The 23,770-nt window shown below is 38.9% G+C and overlaps 1 protein-coding gene across 1 annotated transcript in view; it reads left to right on the top strand.

The window, feature by feature from the left end:
* The first annotated feature begins 15,783 nt into the window (after positions 1-15,783).
* EPS8 (EGFR pathway substrate 8, signaling adaptor) overlaps positions 15,784-23,770 on the top strand; it is a 92,968-nt gene continuing 84,981 nt past the window's right edge. Inside the window, exon 1 of the mRNA XM_084282557.1 lies at positions 15,784-15,812. The gene's annotated coding sequence lies outside the window, so the exon portion shown is untranslated. The remainder of the gene's footprint in view (positions 15,813-23,770) is intronic.

Here is a 23,770-nt window from a genome sequence, read left to right on the forward strand (position 1 = left end):
TATATGTGCAGACAGAGCATTTTATCTTCATTCTGCTGCTGTAGTTGAAGTCATCCTGCATCTACATTAATTTCCTATTATGAAAGGTTTAGAATTAAGAAATACTGGCCTGAGTGTCATTTTTCTGAAATAACTTAATGAATTGGCATGTAGCCTTGTCAGCTCATGGTTGGTTGAGGTCCTGAGGCAATATTTAGTGTAATAGAATAAGTGGTGCTCCAGTTAACACAATCATCTCTTACGCAGAAAGATGCATTTATGCCTTTCAATACAACAAATCTTTTCACTGTATGTTTGGCTATTATTCTGTTAATTCTTTGTAGCGAATTGGAGACTGCCACATCTTTGTTTTCTTTTGGGTGGGGAAAGAGCTTTGCATGTTCTCTCTGAAAAGCCCAGAATTTGAACCCAGAAAGCTTACATGAGGATTATCTTTTTAAGGACTTGAGGATCCCCATAGACTTGCCTAAGCCCTTTAATCAAAGATTGAATTTTCAGCAGAATATATTAGTTATGTTTGTCTGAGTCCTAGAGGGCCAGTAAATCAAATTAATCTTAATTAAATTTAATCTTGTGATGGAATATAATATTGTAAAGGTTAAAGTTTGAAAGAATCACTACACAAGCAGACCATTACTTTTTCCAGTGAAAATGTAGACAAATTTTAAATTCACATTTCTGTAAATACATTTTAACAGAATCATTTTTAGATCAGTGTTAGACTTTCAGTAATGTACTGAGTACTGTGCTTTTGTCTTCATGGGAAAAGTATTTTTCAGATCAGTAGTCTGAAAGCTCATTTAATAAGCTTATCTTGTCATACTAATGTAAATTGTTTAGATTGAATTAGCAACTTTAGTACTAATGTTAATATTAAAAACAAAATTACTATAGTGGATGTTTCCATATGCTAAAAATTTCTGTATGCCAGAAACAGATAAAGCTAAAAGTGGTAAAGATGGCCACCTACATGATTTTTTGTTTTGTGTGTGTGTTTCCTTAAATTGACTTAAATCTTCTGCTAAATTCCTGCAGTAAGAATCCTTAGAAGTAGTACCATGCAGAATTACTTAATCCACTGCAGGTGTCTGCATTAAAAAAAAAAAGTCAGTTTAACATCTTTAGGTCTATTGATTATTTCTGAGGAAAATTGCTCTTTTGATTTAAATCCAATGGAAACTTTCTCTAAATGTTTGTCTTTATTAGGCCAATACTGCCCTTTTTCACAGTGACAAGGCATCTCTCCAATTTCTGAAGGTCTTATTTGGTGTTCTTTCATATCTCTTCTTCTCTATGTCTCATAACAAAATTTATGCACAAATATGCAAACAAATATAATCAGCAATGTCTTAAATTAGATTTCAGCATTCCAAAGCTATGAAAAACAATATTAACTTCAGTCTTTTTTCCTAAATACCCAACTTTCAGGCCCTCGTGTATTTCTGCCTTTGGCCCATTTCTTCATACACCTGGTTTTAAAACACTTTATAGAAGCTTACAGGAAGTTTTTGCATAGCTTTTGCTTGGTGTACTCCACTGACTTAACTTATGTTTTTCACAGGCCTGTATCCCTGCTGGGTGACCTGAAGTAGCTGGTTCATGTTTGGTTTTCTTGTGGTATGACACTACATTGGTGACAGCGTTTTCAGCTTCCTGTGAAATGATACATTTTCCTTTAGAGTAAGACCCTGAGGCATCAAAAAGTTTCTCCTCCTCCTTTTCCATGTGTGTCTCCCCTCTGCATCCCTCTTTTTATTTATTTATTTTTTTTAATCAGTCTTTATTCCTGGCAAGCAGAGGGAGAGAGGCTGTGGTCACACCCAGGATCTATTCTTAAATTCTGTGTACAAATTGTTTTGGAGGTACAGATAAACAACACTGCTTCAGCTATGCAAATAACAGTGTGTTACCTGACTTACTGGAGGGACTTCTAAATGTTCACACTTCATCCCATCTCCTGCAGACAGCTGCCAAATGTTGGCCTCCAGTTAGGCTGCTCAATGTTGCTTTGATTATCAGGGTTAATCAGGACTCTCTCTTTTTTTTTTTTTTTTTTTTTTGGTAATGTTCCAAAGAAATGAGACTTCTGAGGTAAATTAGTAACATTTCTATCTGTCTTTGTTTTAATATGTCTTGCCATAACAGAGGTTCAGAAGTTTGCTGAGCACCCTGTCACTCTTTGTTTTTGTTGGGTACTGAACAGGTTTTATTAGGCTATTTAAGAAATTAGAATGATGTTGTTAACTTCCAATTACAATTCCAACATATGCAGACATTCTTTATTGACAGGCAAACCTGTGTATTTAGTGAGAATTTAAAATTGGGCCCTTGCTGGCTTGGTCACAGCCTTCACTTTCTTCAGATGATCTGTGTTCCTTCTTCTCCTAACAGAAACATTGGGATTCCTTGCAGCCAAACAGACAGCTTCAGTTTAAATCATTTTTGTTGTCCTCTGCAGGTCCTGAGACTGTAGGGTTGCTCTATTCCATGTGATATATTGCCAGGTTTCTGTTCTGTGAAAGGGAGGAGAGATGGTGAAGAAGAGAAAAAACTAAAAATGGTTGTGCCTGGGAGCTTCTTGGGTTTGCACTAAACCTGCTCTGTGCACAGAAAAAAATGTTCTGCTTTTGCTCCAAGCTGAGTAATATATACATATGAGATGCATTTTGTGGTGCCCATGTTGGTTTTTTTTTTTTTTGATTCAGAACTGTGAACATTATATTTTATGGCTAAAATTGCAAGTCTGACAGTACGTTTGAATGCATAAAATAAGGAGTTGATGTGTGTTATTTTAAATGGTTAGAGTGAATTTCTGCTTTTATTTTCCTGTTCTCCCCTTGGAATTCTGATAGTAAGATTAAAGTGGGGAAACAAAGGATTATGAACTGTTTGTTCAGAGGCGTTCTTGTGCTGGAGTGTGTTAAGCGTTGGTAGTGCTAGTACATGACTTTTTGCAGTCAAGAGAAATAAACAGAATTAAAACAGCTTGCTGATATTGGCAAGACAAAATTTTAGGCATCCTCAATTTGATGGGCTAGCTTTTGTCTAATTTTTTAGTTTTGCTTCAGCATGGGATGCAAAAAAGACTCCTTTTGATCATGTAGATCTTTACTGTCTTTATACTGGCTGTGCGGCTCTGAATTGGTCTAGCTGTGTGGTTGGTTATTCTAACCAGGAAAAATAGTTTGGAGATAGAAGGGGTAGGCAGAGGGTTTATTAGAGCTGTAGAAAAGCCTCCATGTAAGTGTGGTAGATTTTTTTTTTCCAGCTTGCATGGAAGTTGTGCTTTGTGTGTGTTTGTTTTTATGCATGATCAGTTAGTCTGGGATGTTTGTTTTTGTTTATTTTGTTTGTGGTGTAAATCCTGCTCTTGGCCTAATATGAATGCTAATTAGACTTTTGTACTTAAATATACCACCACTGCAGGATCAGAGTCTTAGTAGTGAGACAAATAAAAACACAGACAAGATAATATATGAAGGTCAGAAAGAAGCAATGACCATATCAAGGATAAACCCTCTTGTTCCTGAATTATAAAATAGAGGAAGAGAGATGCTTAGAAAAGTTGGAAGGTGACACTTTAAATGTTTAAACATAAGGATATCCTTTTTGTATACCCTTGCAGAAGAACAGTATTGCAAGACATTACTGAAACCATTACCTTTAGTACGCTTCAATAAAAGAAACATAAGCAAAGAAACATTTGTAAGAGGTAAGTGGGGGGCTTTGCACTTCTCTCCCTTTTTTTTAAGATGTGGGACCTTTTAGAAAGCTGTTTGCTTGCTAAGGCTTGGGAGTAGTTTGGTAAAAATTGATTAAAGGAATGTTAGTTTACCATAGTCTGTTGTAGGGCTCCTTCTGAGTTCTTGACCATTGGTGATATCTACATGCCCTACATGAAATGGAGCTAGGGGACCTTGTCTTATAAAAAAGGAACCATTGTATTTCTTATTCTTTTGTATGATCTGAGAAGACTATTTAGCCCAAGGTCTCCAGAAATACATGCCTCCCAAAATACTCAGATCTCTAGCACGTCCAGAGTGCTGCTCCAGACTGGGTTGCTCCTGGTGATTCATAGTGCAATAAGAACTAAGAACACTAGTAAGTGATAGCAATAAGTATTACAAAAATGCGTTTTGATGCATGAATATGTTTCTTATAGGAAGGAATTAGTAGTTATGCTCTATTGGAATCAAAGTGTTTTCTTCTAAATGAATAGAGTGCCCCTAAGAAAATTGCTACCTTGTCCTTGTTGCAGACTAGTCAGACTTCAGATTCCTGAGTCTTCTTTTGACAAAAGCATGTGTTGCATTTTTATTAGATGTGATAGTTTTCCTAAAAGCTGGCTTATACATTATTTCAACTGCACTACTGGACTAATAAAAGCTATTACAAACATTGCTTTTCATAGTTGCATTGATTTATTTTTTGTTCTAGGATGATTTAACTTGTAACAGGGTATAGCAAACAACATTAAATTCTGATAAGCCAGTAATTCATAAAGTATAGGTCATACAAAAGATAATAATGAGTTCAAAGCCTGTGGTCAGTACCAGTGATGAAAGAGAAGAAAAATGATCATTTGGTGTTGAGTTGCATAACAGGTTGCTTTGAATTAGAGTGGAGGTTTTATTACCTTGATGGGTAATATCAGAAGGGACTGGAAAATGTCACTTACGGTACAGTGCTTTGATCCCAGAAGACTAGATGAGCTCTTAGAACAGTGATGCTAATCAGGGAGAAGTTTAAAGGCATAGCTAAGAAATAGTATTTGAAAAAAAAAATGGAGAGATGAACCAAAAATCTTGGCATCCAGCTGTTCTGATAATGTGTCTGTACGTGATTCCTAGAGGAAGGATAGCGTGTACTGATGAGGAGTGTCTGGTTTTATGGAGTATAAACAATATGAATTGACATGCTTGAGAGTGGAAAAAAGTTTGATAAAAGTTTTAGGTGTTTCAGAGGTCACGTTTGTAGTGTGCTCTATCTTCTCTTGAGATAAAAATTTCACGAATCCAAGTTTTGATATAGCTTGGAGCCAGCCTCAGATTACATCATGATGGGGAACCCTCACCCTGCTCCTCAGCTACAAAGATAAAATTATTGGCACTGAAACTGATTTATTACAACAGTCTGTACTTAAAATAACTTTTATTACTGTAGTGACCATAGTGTGGTAAAAGTCCATGGGTGTATTGGTGAGGCATTTTACTTGTAGAAATGATTTCAGAAGGCTGTATGACTTTTGTGCTTTCCTTGATATACCAGAAAAAATCAAGATCTTTCTGATGATGTAATTTCACAGAGTTGTAAGGTCAGAAAGGTCTGCTAAGTGCCTAGTTATAAAGTTATACAGTCTAGAACTAGTCTGTAGCAATTCACTGTTCTTCTATTAGTTTTCTGCTTAACTGTCTTGTTACTGACTGCTCCTTCATGCTGCTTCCCCATCCTTCTTGTGAAGAGATTCTGTTTAGTTTTTCATGAAATTATATCATAGATCCTTTCTTTGTATCTCTAGAGGTCTCAAAAGACAAGTGAACTATAATAACAAATTTACACAAGGCAAGATTAGCAAGTTTTCTGAATAAGTTTCTTTGTTTGTGTAAGGCATTCTTTGCCTTTCTAAAAAGAACTGAAGGAACCTGACTTTTTAGGATACAGTGGGACAATAGCCTCAGTTGTTTCAGCTCTCATTGTACAAGAGGGCTACACTGTCTTTGCTTTAGAGGACAGCAGGTGTTCTGGTAGGCTCTAGTGCTGAGGTATGCAAAGGATGGATATTCTGTTTTTCTGCAGTCATGCGTATCCTTTTTGTTTCCCTGTTTCCATGAAATGTGATAAAATTGAACAAAAAAAGGCCATCAAGAAAAACCAGTAAAATTACTCTTCCCACTCGAGTTTCTGCTGTTCTAAGCACCTGTAGGAAACATTGTCCCCTCAGAAGCCAGAGGTAGGATGAAAGGAAAATAATGTTTTTAGGTAGTGCAGGAGAATGTAAACTCTCTTCATGGTGAATGGGGATATGATGGGTATTCTTGCCACAAGGAAATGCCTAGAAACAAGTAGGTGAAATGCTCTCTAAGTCACATTTGAATGTGTGAAGTCTGGGAATGGAGCACTGAGTGCTGTGCTCTGAACACCCCTCAGAGCAACCTTTCTCCTCCCCCTTCCCTCCCCTCTTGAAAAAAAGAAAGAAAATTATATTTCTTAGTACTTCTTCCAAAATCACATGTAATACCTCCCACACATCTTTTAAGCTGCATCAGTCCTTGCCAAAGATCTGAGAGTTGATGCAGTTTTTAAGAGCGTTCACAATCGCTCTTTGCAGGAGCGGGAAGAGAATTTGTGCTCAAGCTACTGTCATCCTTGTGTATGTTTCCCACTGTGATATCCTATATGCACATCCTTTTAAAGTCTGTAGATTATTTTATTCAAATACTATTAATCTTCCTGAAAAATATGCTTCTCTCAGTATTGTTTGTTTACTGTATGCATGTATTTAAAGACAAATATGTCTATTGTAGTATTAGCAAGAAATCCTGGGTCTGTTGAAATTTAAGACTAACTGGATATTGACTTAGCAGTGTGAATCTTCTAATATTAATCTTTCTTTACTTAAATTTAAAAGAGGATAATTTTAGAAACGCTACTGAGATGTGCCTTTCAGTTAGGAAAACTGGGGTTCTGTATATGAATATATGTGCTAGTTAACTTTTACACACTTGAATTTATAAGTAGACACAAGTTGGATGTATGAAAATAACTTTTTTAAAACCTGAGACTAATATATGTGTTTTGTTTTGTTTTGTTTTTTTAACCATTTGAAAATAGAATAAAAGTGGCAATGATTGCTTTTGAAATGATTACACCTGATACTTGCATGGCTCGAAACCTAAACATTGTGGCAGGAGGAACCTAAAAATAAAATAGATTTCATTGTTCACCCTGCAAGAAGTTGAAGCTGGGAAAAAGGCAAGAGTAGACAAGTAAACAGTCACTAAAACTGTTTATCACTGAGCTAATAATCCAAGCCTGTCATTATTGTACAGCCAAAACCAGGGAAGATAAAAGAATTCAAAGAGCAGTAAAAATGATAATTAAAAAAAAAAAAAAAAAAGCAAAACTGTAACACTTCTGAACCTCTGCAGATGGACGATTTTTAGAAATCTGACTCAGATTTAGGAAACTGTATTAATATAAGTAACATGAGATATTACTTGTAGCTCTGTTGCCCTTCTATCAGGGCTTACATCTTTCTTGTAAAATCACCACCTCTCCCTGATATCTCCTTCATGGTTTGGGGGGGAATTTATTGGTCTCTTTAGGATGACTCTTCTCTGTGGGATTGTAGAGCACTTTTGAAATGCTGTTGTTAAGTATAATCTTTTAACAAGTGTCTGACATCTTTAAATACCCAAGTCTTAAGGAGGACTTAAGTACAAACCACTATAGCAATAATAATTAACAAATATTTGATTGCTTCAAGTTCTTTTACCTGTGGAATGTCAGCATGCTGCACATCTTATCTCCACTTTCTCAAACTGTTCTAGGATTCATCAAGAGAATGGAATGAAAAAAAGGAATGAATGGATTACAGCCATTCAGAATGCAATGGAGAAATGGTTTAAAAAAATAATAGTAAGAGTTGGAAAAAACAACAACAAGAACAACAAAAACCTTCCAGGCTATTGCTGTTTTCACAAAGCAGCTGTGGTCCAGATCTGTTCAGGTAGCCAGTTCTCCTCACTTTTAGGAGTACGTCTGTGCTCTCTTAGGATGAGGCAATGCCAAATTAATTGAATTGTTTTCTTTCATGAATTCATGAAGCAGATCTGGCTAGGCCATGCTTACTTGGATTAAATACAAGCAAAAATAAAGCTCGCGTTGGTTCAGGAAGTTTATTTTGTGGTTCTTTAGAGGAGAACATTCTGTCCCCTCTTTGCAAAACCAATACAAACAGTGTCTTGGCACAGACACTATTCTTTGTAGATACCTTACTTTAAATTATCTCTTGGTTATTTTGCAAGATTAAGTGTCACAGTTCCTGTTTCCTGGATGAATTCTGCCTGATATAATTGTGCTTTCACTTTGTAAGTCACATTTACGGATTCAGATGAACAACACAAATCCTCTAAACACTATTTGAGACCTGCTGATGAGAAATGCTTAGAAATGGTGACTATAAATTGTAGGAGAGTAAACACTGTTTATAAAATAGCACTATTGAAGAAGTGTTTATATCTCATTGTAGAAGTGATCATGTAAATGTCTTATGACTCATTACTGGAAAAAAGCTGTGGAAGTATAGAGTAGCAGTAAAACATCTATTGCGAGGGATTTTTCTTTATCAGGTAGTTAAGGAATTGCATGCAAGTTTTGTGGTAAGATGTCCTTTTAACTTTTGTATAATGTGATTTTTTTATTTTTTTTTTTAACAAGAGTATTACTAAGCTACTTCGGCTTGCTATCTAAAGGAGTATGGAGGACAATGCATTTCATGTGCTTATATTAACTATTTCTCACATGTGAGAATTTGGCATGCACTGCTGGAATTGAGTGAGAGTGGGGAAAGAAGTGTGCAGTGCAGCCTTAATTAAACAGTGAGAAGTCTCTAGTGCCCTCTTTTGATAATATATTCAGTGGAGCCAATTAGTGTGGGTCTTGAGTGATGTTGATAGGTTATTGAACTGATTCTTCAAGTGGCCGTAACTCCTACTGACTTGAGCTCATACTAGAAGGGAAATGAAAGATGTCATATAACTTGTAGGAAGCAGTACTACTTGTAGTAAGCAATATTCCCAGAGAGTGAAAAAAGCAAGCGCATATGCTATCTGAACAAATCTCTGCTGTAACAGCTTTGAAGTGAGGTGAAGTTTTACACACACATCTGGATGTAATTTTTGACAAAGAGCTATATTTAAAAACAAACAAACAAAACTCATAAACTTTGCATTTCCCTACATTTAAATCCAAAAAGTATAATGTTTTGATTGTCATGTCAGTCTTATCTCTTTTAGCAAAGCCTTTTTCTTATAATTAAGGGAGCATCGATTTTTCCAATTGATGGCAAGTCCAATCTGAACCACCCACACAATTATTTCATCCTTCCATCCCCCCATCATTATCTGATATTTTGTTTGCACAGTCATTATTCATTAACTGTGCTCATGTCCAGGGCTGCGAAGAGCAAAATAACATTAGCAAGGTGGAACTTGGAGAATCCCCACTGAAATCCATTTTTTCCTTTACTGTCTTTTATTGACTTTCAAATGAGAATCTCAAAACCTGTCACAAATTTTTGAGATAAGGAGCTTTGAAACAATGCGTATAGTATTTTTATGGTACTTCCTTTTCTTAGCAGAGTTCTCTAGTTCTTCCAAACTGCTCAGAAGAATTGAATTCTGAGTAGGAAGTTACTGAGATCAAAAATAACTATTTGAAAAAAAAAAAAAAAAAAGAGGTGTACTTGTGTGTGTGTGTGTGTGTGTATATATATATATATATGCATACTGTCAAGTCTATTCCTATGTCTCAGAGATTTGTAGATGAGCCTGTTTGGCTTAGAGGTAACCTTTTCCTCTTGGCTGTATCCTCAAGAAGCTGTCTGTCCCCTTGCCCGTATGAAATACAGAGGCCCCCACATAAAGGTCTCACAGTGATTGCTGCTGAGGCTCTTTTGGTACGTATGGTGTTTTTCAAACCTTGATCTTGATTCTTTGGAAACTACCGTCAGCCCTCTCACACCGACCAAGGGTATTGGTAGGCACTGAATGTGCTAGTAACAGTACCTGGCTCTTAGACTTCTCCTCATCACCTGCCCTCATATTTTATTTAGAGGGCTGTCACCATTATCTGTGTTTTGCTAGGGAGAAAATGCTCATAGAGAGGTTGAGGGTCTTGAACGAGGCCAGTGAGCTGGGAAAGGCCCAGGCTAGTACTGGGAAATGATGTATTGATGGAGGGCAGTCTGTGCTGCCTCACTGTGTTGTGCCAGTGTGTCGTCATTTCTTCAAATTAGGCTGATGTCAAACTTCAACTTGATTTGAAGTATGTTGAACAGGTTCACTAAGTTATGAATTGCCTAGCTTTCCTTGAAACACTAAAATTTTAAATTTTTAACAGAATTAGGTGATTACCAGGTAAACTCTTGCTGTATGTTAGTAAACAACTTGATAAAGTTCAGTATATAAGCTGGTTGAATATGCTATTTTATATGTTAATATGGAACCGTTGGATCAATTCAGATTGACTGAATTGTCCTGTTGCCGCCTGCCCTGTCACTGGATTGACCTGCTGCAGCTTCTTCCTAATTCTGCACTCTCTGTTGCTATATCAAATCGATTTCTACATTTTAATTACTTTCAATTGGATTTACCTTAAAATGGAAAACACCAGTGCAGAATTGGCCTTGTAAGAGAGGAGGGTATGGGATCTCTCATAGAATTGGAATAATATCATAATGATCTTCCAAAGAGAGTAACTCATAAGAAAATACAACTGCAAATAACCACAGGTTTGGTAAAATGTGAAAGACTGCTCAGCCTTTGGGATGGTTCAGCTATGAAGCAAGAAGCAACTTGTACGTACAACTTGTTGGAAGAAAGTGTTGGATGTGACTAAAGAAATGAAGTAGAAAAGAACTAAATGCATCTGAAATGTTGAATGCCAGATTCAGTATTGAGGGGTAGCATAAATTTGTGGAGAAAATGGGAGTATCATAACTGTCACCTCTAAAAATAAATGATTAAGTAAAAACCTAGTGTTTGCTCTCTTCTCCTTCCTCTGCCTCTAGCCTTGGCTTTCGCATTATTCTTCCTTTCCTGAATTCTCTGTTCCTAAGCACCCCAGGGGCTCCTGCCCTACTGGTTTGTGGGGAGTTTTTCGACTTTTTTTTCTCCTCAGTCCCAACACATTTTTGCCATCTGCCTCCCATAGGGTCCAAGGTGGCTGCTGGTGCCTGGTGAGATCCATCCTCAAACTGTGTTTGACAGTAGAATTTAGCGTGGAGGTTGTCTGGGCATCTTGAGTGTGAAGTTTCTGTTTACTGTATGGAAGATTTCTTTTTGATATTACTTGTGTTTAGAAAGTTCCTGTGTTTGAAAGCAGTGGATGAACTCCAGTGGAGATGTACTTCTCTCACTCGCGCAGCAATGGGAAACCACGTTTTTAAGAGGTCAGTGCTTAGCAAGTCCAATAGATTGCATAATGCACAGCGGAATTGCTAAGCTGAACCTGTTTCCCCTCTATTTTTCCAGTGATTTGTCCTTTTGGGCAGCTGTCTTCTTAGTGCCTCTGGAGAGACCTCAGCCACTCATACTGAGTGGGCAGCGGCAGGGGCAGCACCTCCGAGGCTGCAGTGTGAGTCCCAGGCATGCGGCGTTTGCACAAGTGGTCAGTGGCGAGTTGCACCTAAGTGCAGCTTCTCTCTCTTTCTGTCTCTTTAATAACTGTCGCCTTTTAGCAAATTGTGAGTTTCTGAATGCAAAGACTTGCCTTTCTTCCTTGTTTGTTCCCGGGAGGGAACTGATGAGCTGAGAGAAAATGAGACTGAGCCAGACTACTAGCTAATCTTAGGAAATCCTTACGCTTTGTTTGTATGTTTATGGATTATTACTTTTTCCTCTCCCTCCATGAAATGAGTAACATCCTGATTGAGGCCAAACTTTGAATCTGTAGCAGTTGGTGTGTCATGCTAGGCAGTATCACAGTACCTTTTTAATCAGAGGAGATTTCATACCCTGTGCCTTAGCACTTCATAGCCTGAAAATACAAGCTGTGGGGCTCTGATAACAGAAGTAGTGACTGGCTACTGTCAGCATGAGGATGATTAAAAATGAGTGTGTGAGTGAGCTTGTTCACTCCCTATCCAGCTGAATAGAAAATGAAACTCTCCAAAGCCTTTTATGTAAGTGTGTGGGTTGTTTTTTTTTCCTATGTAAATCTCTGTGTGGCTGTGCGCAGACAAACTTCATCCCCAGCTTCCTTTTGAAGCTGTTTTGTAAAGAAAGACTATACTTGTTTTGACCTTTGAAGCGTGATTCTGTCTTCAGTTCAATACTACATGTACCCTCTCTGCAAAAGATAATAGCTGGCAATTTCTTTTTGAGGGGAAGGTGGTTTCCAGTCGGTTTCTCCCATCTGTGATTTTCTTTTTCTTCATAAAACAATGGCAATCTGCTTCTTCCAGCAGCTGAAATGCTGTGATTCTTTGACAGCAAATGTGTGGAGTGCTGCCTTGCACCTTGTAACACCCTGCTTTATTTAAGACACTGTCATGCTGCGTTGACTGCTGTCTTCCCAGTAGTGTTGCACCAAGGAATTATTAATCAGATGCAGCCTGGTCTGCAAAACACACATTCACTATTAAAAACAACGTTTGTGCCCTTAGCTATTGCTAATGACTCAAACATCTCTGAGAAACCTGGGGTGAAGTAGATGCTCTGTACGTGGATAGAGTCCTTTTAAAGTATCAGTACGATACAGCACAGCATCAGATACTAAATCTCCATATGAGGATCAGATTTGAGGATTGTTGCTTTAGGCAGAAGTTTAAAGTCATCTTTTTCAGAAGATAGGAGTTCCTGGTAAGGATGGGCACAGAGAGGGAAATATACCATGGGCTCTTATCCAGGTCCTTCAGATTTTTACTATGTTGTTATGAGTGCTCCTTGGAATATTTGGACAAAAATCTTGGAGGTTGGTGCTGGACTGAGATGTATGTGCTAACTTGATTAACTTGAAAATGACTTTGGCCTGAAAAGTCATCAGTGTAATTCTGGCTTTATGCTGGAGGAGGCAGAGACAGAACAAGGAACTCAATTATGTTATTTCAAGGTCCACTAGTTTATTAAACCAGGCTAAAACCAGTATGTTTTAATTAACGGAAAGTTTGGGAAAACAGATTTTGTGCTATTGTAAAGTAGCCATTGTATTTTTGCAAGTTACAAGATATGTGCCCTTAGGTTCACCTCACTCATTACTGCTGTTCCTCCTGCTTCAATGCAAGCATAACAGCTGCTGTCTTGGGAACCACTTAAGGTGTACACACTTGCTTGATACTGCTCCAGAACTCTGAATGCCAGAGCTTAAATAATACAACAACCTCAGCTGTAACTCTGGCAACCTTTAAGGGAAAAGTTCTTAAAATTGTTGCAATTGATTTTCTGGGTGCATAGAAATACAGGAAGCAAGATAGCAATTGAAGTGGTGCTTTTATTTAAAACTGCTGTCACTTGGGTAGATGCACTTTCTTTTCACCAGTAACTATTTTCAACTATTAGAAATACGAGACCATGAGTTTAACAGAAGTCCAATCCTTTCAAGTAGATAAAATTATTCTTGTGCAGCTCAGTGGAAGCAGGTCTGTGTTTTGGTAAGGAAGGTCCCATGATCATGAGTAGCTGCTGGCTGTCACGTCTGTGATCCCAGTCTGTTTCCCAAGCCCGAATGCTGGCTTGAATGGGGGAGAAGCAAAAATCTTTGCTTCCCTATGGCAGGGGTGGGAAAGCATCTCTGTGTGAAGTTATGTCTTTTGAAGACCAAGATCATCAGGAAGGTACGTTGAAAACTCATTGCACAAATAAAGATTGAGTCAGCCAACGCCTGCTTATCACGTCAAGTAGTGATTACACCGTGACGTAAATCACTGGGTGCTATAAATAGGGTTGCCTGTGACTGCACTTTAGAAATGTGTGTGAGTTCAAATGTAGTTTCTTTCTTCCCTGAGAGCAGTAGTAATGCTGTGGGCCTAGAGCTTCAGCTGCAGCGTACGTGGTGAGTGTCCTGCAGTTTGGGTTAGGCTGTTTTGCTTTCTGCTTTAACCCCCCCCCCGTTGTAATCTTTATCTGTAACTAGAATTTTCTCAAAACTTTCTCAAAAACTTTTTTTTTTATTGATCATGTTTTTGTATTCATAAAGCTTTTTCTTTATGCATCCTTTTGTGTCAGCTGTATTAAATCGAGGTGATTGGCTAATACAAGTATTGAAGAATCAGGTAGATGAACCTCCTTGCCTCAGCTCAGCACAGGTGCTGGTTGTTATTGAGGTGCTGAAACACCAAACCCCTCAAGCCTGCAAGTCAGTAATGATCAGCTATCAATGAGTACTTTGAAATGTTACAAAAATATTAGCTTAAGCAGTTGATTTGAACAAATCAAAACACTTTTGTTAGCCTATGTTTTGCTTGGCTCCATGGAATTGCTGAAGCTAGTTCAGTAGTTCTGAATGCTTCATCACAGCAAAATAGAACGTAATTCCTGATGGGAGTGAGATTTCACCTCCTCTTAACTGTTCCAATTACCTTTGTTTTGCATTTTAAAAAATATTCCTAAGAACTATTATGTGTGTGGTTATTTTTGTTCTTTTTTTTTTTTTTTTTTCTTCTTATGATCCTGTGTTTCAAAACACGTTTACTCTCTGTTTTACATCCTAAAGTTAGGGAAGGCTTTCTCCCATCAAGACATTCAAGACCTGGCTGTTCATGGGGGGGGATTTGCCTTTGGAGAAATAGGGAAATGTGGGCATTGCAAGTGCTATCCTCGCCTGTGGTGCAGGTGCTGCCTCCCGTGCGCCCTGCTGCAGGCGAAGGATTGGTATCACAAGTGAGAGACCCGCTGCTTGCAGGGTGTCGACAACTTGTCATTACAGTGTTTCATCTCCTGCTTTGTGGCTGAAAAGGTTTAGAAACAATCATAATCTCTTTCCTGCGGTGACTTGGGGAAAGGTTTTGGTTGGTTCCTTATAGGCTCAGGGAGAGAAGAGAGACTCCACTTTTCGTTTCTGCTGAGTTAACAGTTATTTTTACCTTCTAGGTCAGACTTTCTTAACCTACCCAGAGCCATTAAGCTCCTGGGGAGGGAAAGTGGACGTGAAGAAAAGGAGCAGCAGGAGGGGGGTTGAGGAGAAGGAAGAAATGGTAGTTAAACAGGTTTGGGTTTTGCTCACAGGTGTGGTGTTTACCTTCCAGCAGCTATTTCTAGTACATAGGGAAGGTGAGGTGTTGGTAGGTATGTGTAAGCGTGTGACATTTGCCCAGCCATGTGGCAAGGTGAGGTTGCACATGAGTTGGTTCTTCCCATCCCTTGTAACAGGGGCTGTAAAAAAGATGTTTTTGTTTAATGTGTAACCCTGTCTGTTCTCTGCTTTGGGCGCACATGCTGAGCTGATGAAAATTAAATTAGCAATGAGATCCAATTACATCAAAACAAAAGCAAGCAAGCAAGTCCCCCGTGGGGCGAAGGCAGGGAAGCACCCTTCCTCCTCGCTCCCTGAGGAAGGCACCTCTCAGGGCTGGTGCCTGCCCATGTTTTGGGAGGTTCCTGTGGCAATGAGCAGCCTTCATGGAGGGCCTGAGGGTGAGCGTGCACCTGACTTACTTCTCCTGTGTGAAACAAGCTGCCCGTCACGCAGCACCAGAGCATGTGTTCAGGCAGCAGTCCTCCTGCTCCCCAGGATGAGTCAAGAAACAAAGCTGTTGTCGTAGAGCTAGTCGTTGACATGATCTTCACTCAGTGCTCATACCCAGTGCATTGCGTTACTTCCATTACTAGCAGGGGCTGGGTGTGATGGCAGGGAGGTGTGCATGGACATGGACAGGGAGTTGCAGGCCAGCTGAGACACCCTGCTTGCGCAAGCTGGTGATACCAAGCATGAGGAAGGCTAGCAGGGATGGGAGTACGCTAACAAGGGTGCTCTGCAGAAGGAAAGAGGGAAATGCTATTTATCTGAAAGGTGGTTTTATTTTTTTTCCCCTAGTGTTGCAAAGATTACATTTTCTGTACTGAGAGAGAAAAAGAACTAGGAATTGCCTGCATGTAAGTATTGTTTCTTCTTAACCTCCTTTTATCAATAAATACTAAAACCAAATATGAAATTCATTGCAGTTCAAAATATATAATTATTTTTCATTAGTATATAAATCTAAGGTAACTGCATTCTAATACAAAAGTGCAAATTAGAATACATGTAGGAGTATTTTACGTGAGGTGTGTGTACTTTCAATTGTGTGTGTACTTCAATTTCAGTGAAGTCTCACTGTTACAAGTATAGTTTGAGGGTACAGTTATTTGAAAGTGTTATGAATATTACTTGTAGGTAAAGAAATGCCTTCAAGAAGGTCCTGGAAATTTTGATTGATTTCAAGCATTGCTGCTAGGCTGAGAATAACAAGCATTTTTTTTTCACCAAAATACATTCCTGCTTCTCTGACCTATACATTTTCCCCCACTAGAAAACCCAGTGGAGCTGATAGGAATGAATTCCCACCTGAGGCAGCTCTCAGAGAATTTCCTTCCCTGTGCATTGCCTGTGTTTCCAAAGTTGGCAAAGTTGCGCTGTACATAATTTCTAGGAAGTGCCTAAGAAAAACTGAGTCACTGGGGATGATCTGGAGGCCATGACAAACACAGTGAAGTTAAAGTGTCTAAGTGTGCTGCATATTTCCTGAATTAAAAAAAAAAAAAAAAAAAAAGTGTGAATTATTCAGTTCTGTGTCAGCTCCCCATCTCTTTAATAGGAAGAATCATGCTTGGTGGTTTCACCTGTGAGGCTAAACGCTTTGAAGGTTGTCTTGTATCTTGACTGAAGCAGTAGCAGAGGATCACAGAGGAAGAAGAAGACATTGCAAAAGCAGTAAGGCCTCTCCTAGTACTCAAAGCAAAGCCGAGGAAGGCAGAGCATATGGCCCCATGCAGACCCGACAGGACTTCATGCTGGTTGAGAGCACATGGGGAGGTGACCTCCTCTCCCTCCTGCAGTGTTTTGAAGCTTGTCATCTTCAGGCTTCCACCAGCACAATTTAAACACACTGTCAGCTCCTTTCAGTGGCTCACTTAGTTAAACACTTCCTTCAGTGAGGATATATTTAATTATGTCTTCTAATACATTATTTGAGATTCTCACCTGGCATTCTGAGAATCTGGAGAATGCCACTAATAGAGTGGAGCCAGCATTCACAGGAATACATTAACAGCAGTACCATGTTCATGTTTTCTTACCAACTGATGTATTCTCCAAGGCTAATGCTGTACCTCCCCTACTTCTTTGAATTCATTTGTTCCATTTCAGTTCATTCTTTTGAAATACTTTGTGATGAATGGGTTCACTTTACAAGCCTGTGATCAGCAGCAGCTGTTCATAGTCATGGTTTAAATTGAATCCATCTGTCAGTGGGCTCTTTAAAGTGTGAATTTCACATTATCAGGAGACCTCGTAACAACAGGGCAGTATCTAGGTGTTGTTTGCCAAAAAGGAGGGGGGGGGGAAGAAAGTGAAGTGTCCTGGGATGGGCTCTTTCAGTTTCCTCTGTTGTGCTATGCTGAAGCCTGGGGAGAGGAGAGCTAAATGGCTGCAAGTAGTATTTTTGTGCTGACGTATGGATAGGTGTTCAGAAGTAGGTTGTATAAAGTAACAGGGAGATGAACCATGGTTAGCTTTCTAGAAACCGTATGCAGTGCTGCTGGCTGCTTTTTTTTTTTTTTTTGTCCCGACACTTTGATGAACTTCTATCACCAGCTCTTCCTTATTTGTTTGTAGCATTGGGGTAGATCAGTGTTCTTCAGAGGGATCACAGAATCACAGAATTTCTAGGTTGGAAAAGACCTCAAGATCATCGAGTCCAACCTCTGACCTAACACTAACAGTCCCCACTAAACCATATTCCTAAGCTGTACATCTAAATGTCTTTTAAAGACCTCCAGGGATGATGACTCCACCACTTCCCTGGGCAGTCCGTTCCAATGTCTAACAACCCTTTCGGATGAGCAAAAGAGATGTGGCTTATTCAAATCAGCAAAAGGAGTCAATGCTTCCTTTTTTGCCCCAGCACATGTGCATCATTTCTTAGTTTTGTTTGTACCTAGAGGAGGGGGGAGCATATCTGCTAAGGCTGCGTTGCAAAATGCATTTATGGCAATGTTAGAAAACGACAAATGGCCACTCACTGACTGCATTCATTGTTCTCCTAACTTAATGTAAGGGCTTCGGTGCTTAATAATGGTCTTAGTAAGTTGCATAGTGGGTATGAAACCAAGCGGATTCTTGGACTGCAGCCTTCTGGTCTTACCCGCAGGTAACTGGAGAGAAGGAAAACATCAGAAGTTTCTTCCTCATCAAGACTATAGTGGCAGGACTGGACTTGTGCTGTGGTATGCGCATAGATCTATGGAAAAGCATTTGTTACCAACCGAATTTTACTCACCACAAAATACCAAATTTTTAGCAAAGCATGTAATTTTTATTATATCGTTTCATTTTAGAAGGGACAGCCTTCTTTGCAGGGTCAAAACAGCACAGCCTCTTCTGCTACTGAAAAATCTCCTATTTCATAATAGAAGGATCATATGTTATTTCTAGTCTTAGGGCTCTGGCTGGTCTCTAGCTGCAAAGGGTACCTTTTATCAGTCAGGTAAATGTTGTCTGCGGACAGTCCCACACTTATGGGAGGCTTCATGCAGTGGTTTAAGTCCACACGTGTTTCTTCAGCAGCTCAGGAGGCTCTGGTACAAGCTTCTTGTTCTCTGTTTTACCATTGTGGTCTCTGAGCATCACTGGACAACAGCACAGCTGCCTCACCACTGCATTCTTAGCATAAGTGCCAAATCAGCATTTTAATTAACACTAAATTCAATTCTGGCAGAAGTACAGAGAAGGGTAAAACAAAACATCGAAACAAAAAAACACCCAGATTGGCTTTGTAAGCTTGCAATTGTCACTTGATGCTAGCACAGTATCTTTGAAATGAAGTGCCCATTCTTGTGTGAGCAGAGAAGAATGTTGTAGTTTTTCTTCAATATGTAGAAAATAGTACTGTATATACCAGAATCCGTTACTGCTGTGCACCTGATAAATACAGATGATTTTTTTTTTTTTTAAATAGCAACTCATTAATGTGTTCCACATGGAGATGGTGCGAATTGCACATTGAGTGAAGAGATTGATTGATGTTGGCTTATGTTAAGAAAATATGGCTGGCAGAAGGAGTCAATACATGCTCTTTTTTTTCCCCTTGAAATGTATTGTTTTTCCTGCATGTGTTTAATCAGAGAACTTAGCTGGGGAATGTAATTGCTTTAGAGCTGACAATACCTTGTTATCTTCCTTTAAAATCCTTAGTAGTGTTAAAATATGGTTATTAAGATCTGGTACTCATTTGAATGCCTGCTTCGACGTTGGATTATAAACACACAGTATCTGTAAATTAGCTGCAGCCAAAGAGCAATCATTCAGTTCTTCGTCATTTAATCTAGTAAAGACTAAAAGTTGTGCACCACTCAGCAAGTAAAAAACCTTTATCTGCAAGCCCTTGGACAAATAGTTGTCCTTCCACATAGCTGTTGAGCGGAAGTAGCTCAGAAAAGCCTTCGTAACCAAATGGCTGGAATGGCTGGGGCTGGCTAAGGAGTGCAGCAGTGCTGTCGTGGAGTGTGCTGGCTTCTGATTTGAGTTTTTCGAACTTCACAAGTTGGGCCTGAACAGAGGGAATTGGCAGGAGAGCAGAGGGGAAAACTTCCCCTTCCTGCTTGCAAATGTGGGAGCGAACATGAGGAGCATTGAAAGGCATTGGCAGGGTATGCCAGGCCCACAGAGTTGGAGAGGTAGCAGAGCTGTCTAAGGAATGAAATGCTCAATATCTTTTCTAGACTGTACTGACAAACAGGATGAAGTGGCTTTCTTTTGTGTTTGTTTTAAACAGGTTCTTTTCCTCTTACTTTTACAAATATTTCCTAAACAAACAAACAACAAAAAACAAACAAACAAAAGAAACAAAAAATCCTAACAGTACTTCAGCACCATGATAAATTTTAAACAGAAATGCTGATTGGTCTGTGCTATCTTTGTGTAGTCTTGTGTTATCTGTAGTTTCTCACTCAGAACTAGATGAATAATGTGTTTCTGTTAATACCTGTGACTGACTGAATTTTTCTGATGAATTAGTAGCATGAGCCAGCATCATTAGTGCTGAATAAAATATTCAGTTTCTTCTGCTTGGTATTGTCCACAAGGAGTTGCAAGTAATGTCCTAGTACCTGGTTTATTTTTTATCAGGTGTACAGGGCTGCTTTATTCCTGGAAATGTGGAGCTGTGAACAGGGTAAGGTTCAGTGTGAACTTAAGAGTTCTGTAACCTCTGTTAATTGCTGCAATACTTGATGAAGGTTCAAAACTTTAATGGCTGATCCAATAAAGATGTGATAGATAGCAAAATGTTGAAATTGCTAGAAACCCAGTTGTCAAGTACTACAGTCTTAGTAGATAAAACGATGAAGGCTTTATTATGGTGCCTCAATTTATATTGTAGGTACTGCAGCAGAATCTGAAATACTTCTTGGTGCCTTCTGGAGGTGGATTTTTTTTTCAATTTTATTTATTTTGAAACTCTAGATGAAAGATCAGTTGACATCTAGAAGATGTAAAACTCAGAGTATTTGCTATAATTGACTGTTGCCAGTTTCTTTACCTACAGGATTTCTGTTTAATGCAGCCTAGGCTATAAGTGAATTTCCTAGGACAGTTAACTTTATTTTTTCCTTTGACAATCCTTTTGGTAAGTGAGTTGAAATGACTTTCTGTAAGCCATGCAGAGTTTCTTAGTGTTTTCTACTGAGTTTGGGAAGATTTCTTTAGAGGGAAAAGTTTTTAAAAGCTGCTTTCTAATTTTTATTCACAAACAGTTTTTTCCCTGAAAGCTCCATACAGTGCCCTGTGTAACCAAATAGCATTTAGTCATCTAGTGTTAAATACAGGATTACAAAGAGCAACGAGCTAGAGGTTACAGTTGTTTGTATTTAATTTTGAATACTTCATTACCAAACATACATCAAACCAATTTATATTTATCTTTTCAAACACTGCTGTGATGAAGTTGCACAATGTGAGATTTCACTGGGCAATATGAAAGGAGAATATGAACATCATCTTTCAGTTTTGTTTTTTTTTAGTGTGGGATGACAATTTTGGGTTTGCAGGGCAGTTGTCGCAGATTGCCACTTCACCGAATTAACTCGGTATTGAGCCACAGCCATATATGCTTGTGATGGTGTGTGTAGGTTTTTTTTTTTTTTTTTTTTTTTTTGAGACACAAAACCAATGTCTGTTTCCTCTGTAGCTAACCTGTTTTCTTGTATTGTGTGGGCAGTATGTGTTAAGTAACCAGGCAGCTGCCTGAGGAATTACCTGCTGTTCTCTTGTAAGGAGAAGAACCCTTAGAGTGGGAAACGCTTGTCTAGGCTGGCATTGTGCCACTTGCTGCTGCTCCCCTCCTTGCAGTCTCTTATTCAGAGACATGTACTAGTCAGAAAGACAGGCATGGAGGACTGAATCACACTCTGTGATTTCACGGATTATTTCAGAATAGCCACTTTCATGCTGACATAATTTAAATTTAACTCTTCTGTTGCACTATGGTTAGGTCAAAGCAAACCTGCAATTCTGGCTTCTGTGGCAAATGCTGCCGTGTTTGAAACTGGGAGTGTGGCAAGGCATCATGTTCATTACCAAGCTCCTAATACCCATCCAATTTCATCCCTGTCGGCGTCCTTTCCATAGCTCAATTGAGAGCCCTTGCTACCATACAGCAGCTGTGCGACATACAGTGTGTAACAGTGCTGTCTGTGCTTTGTCTTCTGTAGCCACAACGCATTTCAGGCAAGGGAGGGCTGATGGCTACTTTCTCTGTAGGCTTATATGTTGATAAATAGGGATCTGATACAGCTGACATCTCACTGATAGGCTCGAATTGTGTTGAGTAGGATTACGTGTTCCTGAGAGTGCCTCAGGAATCCATGAGCTTTGGCACCTGCCTGTTTGGATGGATGTGCAGCTGGTTAAAGCTAATAATTAATAGAGACAAAATGCAGAAAACTATGGCAAATAAGGAAACACAAATTCCTTCCAAGAAAAGGAAGAGTAAAGTTCAGGATACTGGCAAGGTGTTCGTACACCTGCAGTTTTACAATGCTCCTCTGTAAGCACCAGTCAAAGATTTCAGTTTTTAAACAGGGAGGGTGTCATTCTTTGGTTTTCATGCTGATCCCTCAGCAGGGTTAGGAAGGGACTCTCTGATGTTCTTAGCAAAGGTCACAAGGATCACCTGCTTCATTATGTGGTCAATCATGAAGTATTGACTGCTAGCAGATGCAAAATATTAAAGCAAGTAAATCAAACACTCAAGTTGTTATGGTTGTGTGTTGCAAAAGTGATCTCATTCTGTCATTTCTTGTCCCGTAGTTTTTCTCACTTAAATAATGCCATTGACTTTCCTTCTTGTGTGTAAGAATTTTTCATATAGTTCTTACTGATATTTTCTGTATGCTTAAAAACCAACATTCTCCTACAGATGTTAAATTGCTTCATCTTATTCATGTTTTGAGAAGAGGCCCAAAGAAATTCGTATCAGAACTCTTTCTACTTAGTTATTATTCTTACATCGTCTTAAAAACAGGACACCTTTCTATTGTGTGACCAGTTAGAAACATAACGTCTTATTTTAAAATAGTTCATTGCTTAATGGATTCTATTATTTGAAAAACTGGAAAAAAAAAATCAGTCGTAAAGATTTTTCTCCATTACTTTAAAAAGCATGTTTATCTGAAAATGTTTAACTTGTTATGGTATGGAAAATAAAATTACTCAAGCAGCTGTAAGCCACAGTCAGCTTCCCATGTTCCCTCCCTCTGATTTCTTTCTTCTTTCTGCACTTCTGTGTACTCCATCTGTGGGTGTGTGTGTGGCGAGGGGTATCACTTTCTCTGTTCTCTCTTCCCTGGGCTCATTTCCACTCTTTGTTGGCAAAGAAACTCTTCATTATTGAACCAGGAAAATCAGCCAAACCTTGCAGGCACTGTTTATAATTTATTTTGAAGATGGGTTATTGCAAGTGGGAGGAGTTCTTGAAATCTGTTGCTGTTCTGACACTTCACCTTTGGTTTGAACATCTGCTGTCTGCTCTGGGATTTTCCTCAAAATTTCTCAGGTGAGGTCAGTAGTTCACAAGCCTCTTTTAACCAGCCCTTTAGCCTACTGCCTTTGTACCTAGAACCCGGGTGGCCGGGCATAACTCAGTTTTGAGTGCACGTGTCCTGTCTTCCTGTTACTTCCAGGACATGCACAACCTGTCACTTGGTGCTCCAAATTGCTCCATACGTGGGTGTTACATGCCATGTTCGCTGTTGACATAACAGCGTGACTGTGTGCTGTTGATAGAAATTGTGAGATGAACTTTGTGGTGTACATAGGAAGCTTATGCCCCTGGTGCTTACAAAAAATTTCTTTAGAAAATCCCTTTGACGAGTTTGGTAGGTGTTTAATAGATGCTGTTGAAATGCTAAGGGATGCCAGCACAGTACATGTTAGTGATTTCATGTGCTTGGTTTACATTATTGAGAGGTTTCCTACATGTGTGCACTGGGATTTTTCAAAGCAGTCTAGACAAAGTAGTCCTGTACATTGTATTCATTTCACAAGGAGTTCGGCATTCTGTTCTGCTCTGAAAATTTAAATTACCAATTTTTTGTGGAGGGAGGGGTTTCTTATTTTTAGGAGTTGCACTCTTTTTTTTTTTTTTTAAAAAAAAAAAAAAAAAAGGCATTGGGTTTGCCTTTTAAAAGTCCTTCTAATTTGTGATATCACAACATAATAAAATTGACCTCGGCCTTAGAGGTTTTGAAAAGACCTCTTTAATTGTCTAGATATTTGCTTTGTAAAATAAGTTCTTTACATTGAAATATGCAATGATTTCATGTTTTGTTAATACTAAATTCATGATTCCTTGAGT

The sequence above is a fragment of the Netta rufina genome, assembly GCF_964035555.1.
Source record: "Netta rufina genome assembly, chromosome: 1".
Taxonomy (NCBI): domain Eukaryota; kingdom Metazoa; phylum Chordata; class Aves; order Anseriformes; family Anatidae; genus Netta; species Netta rufina.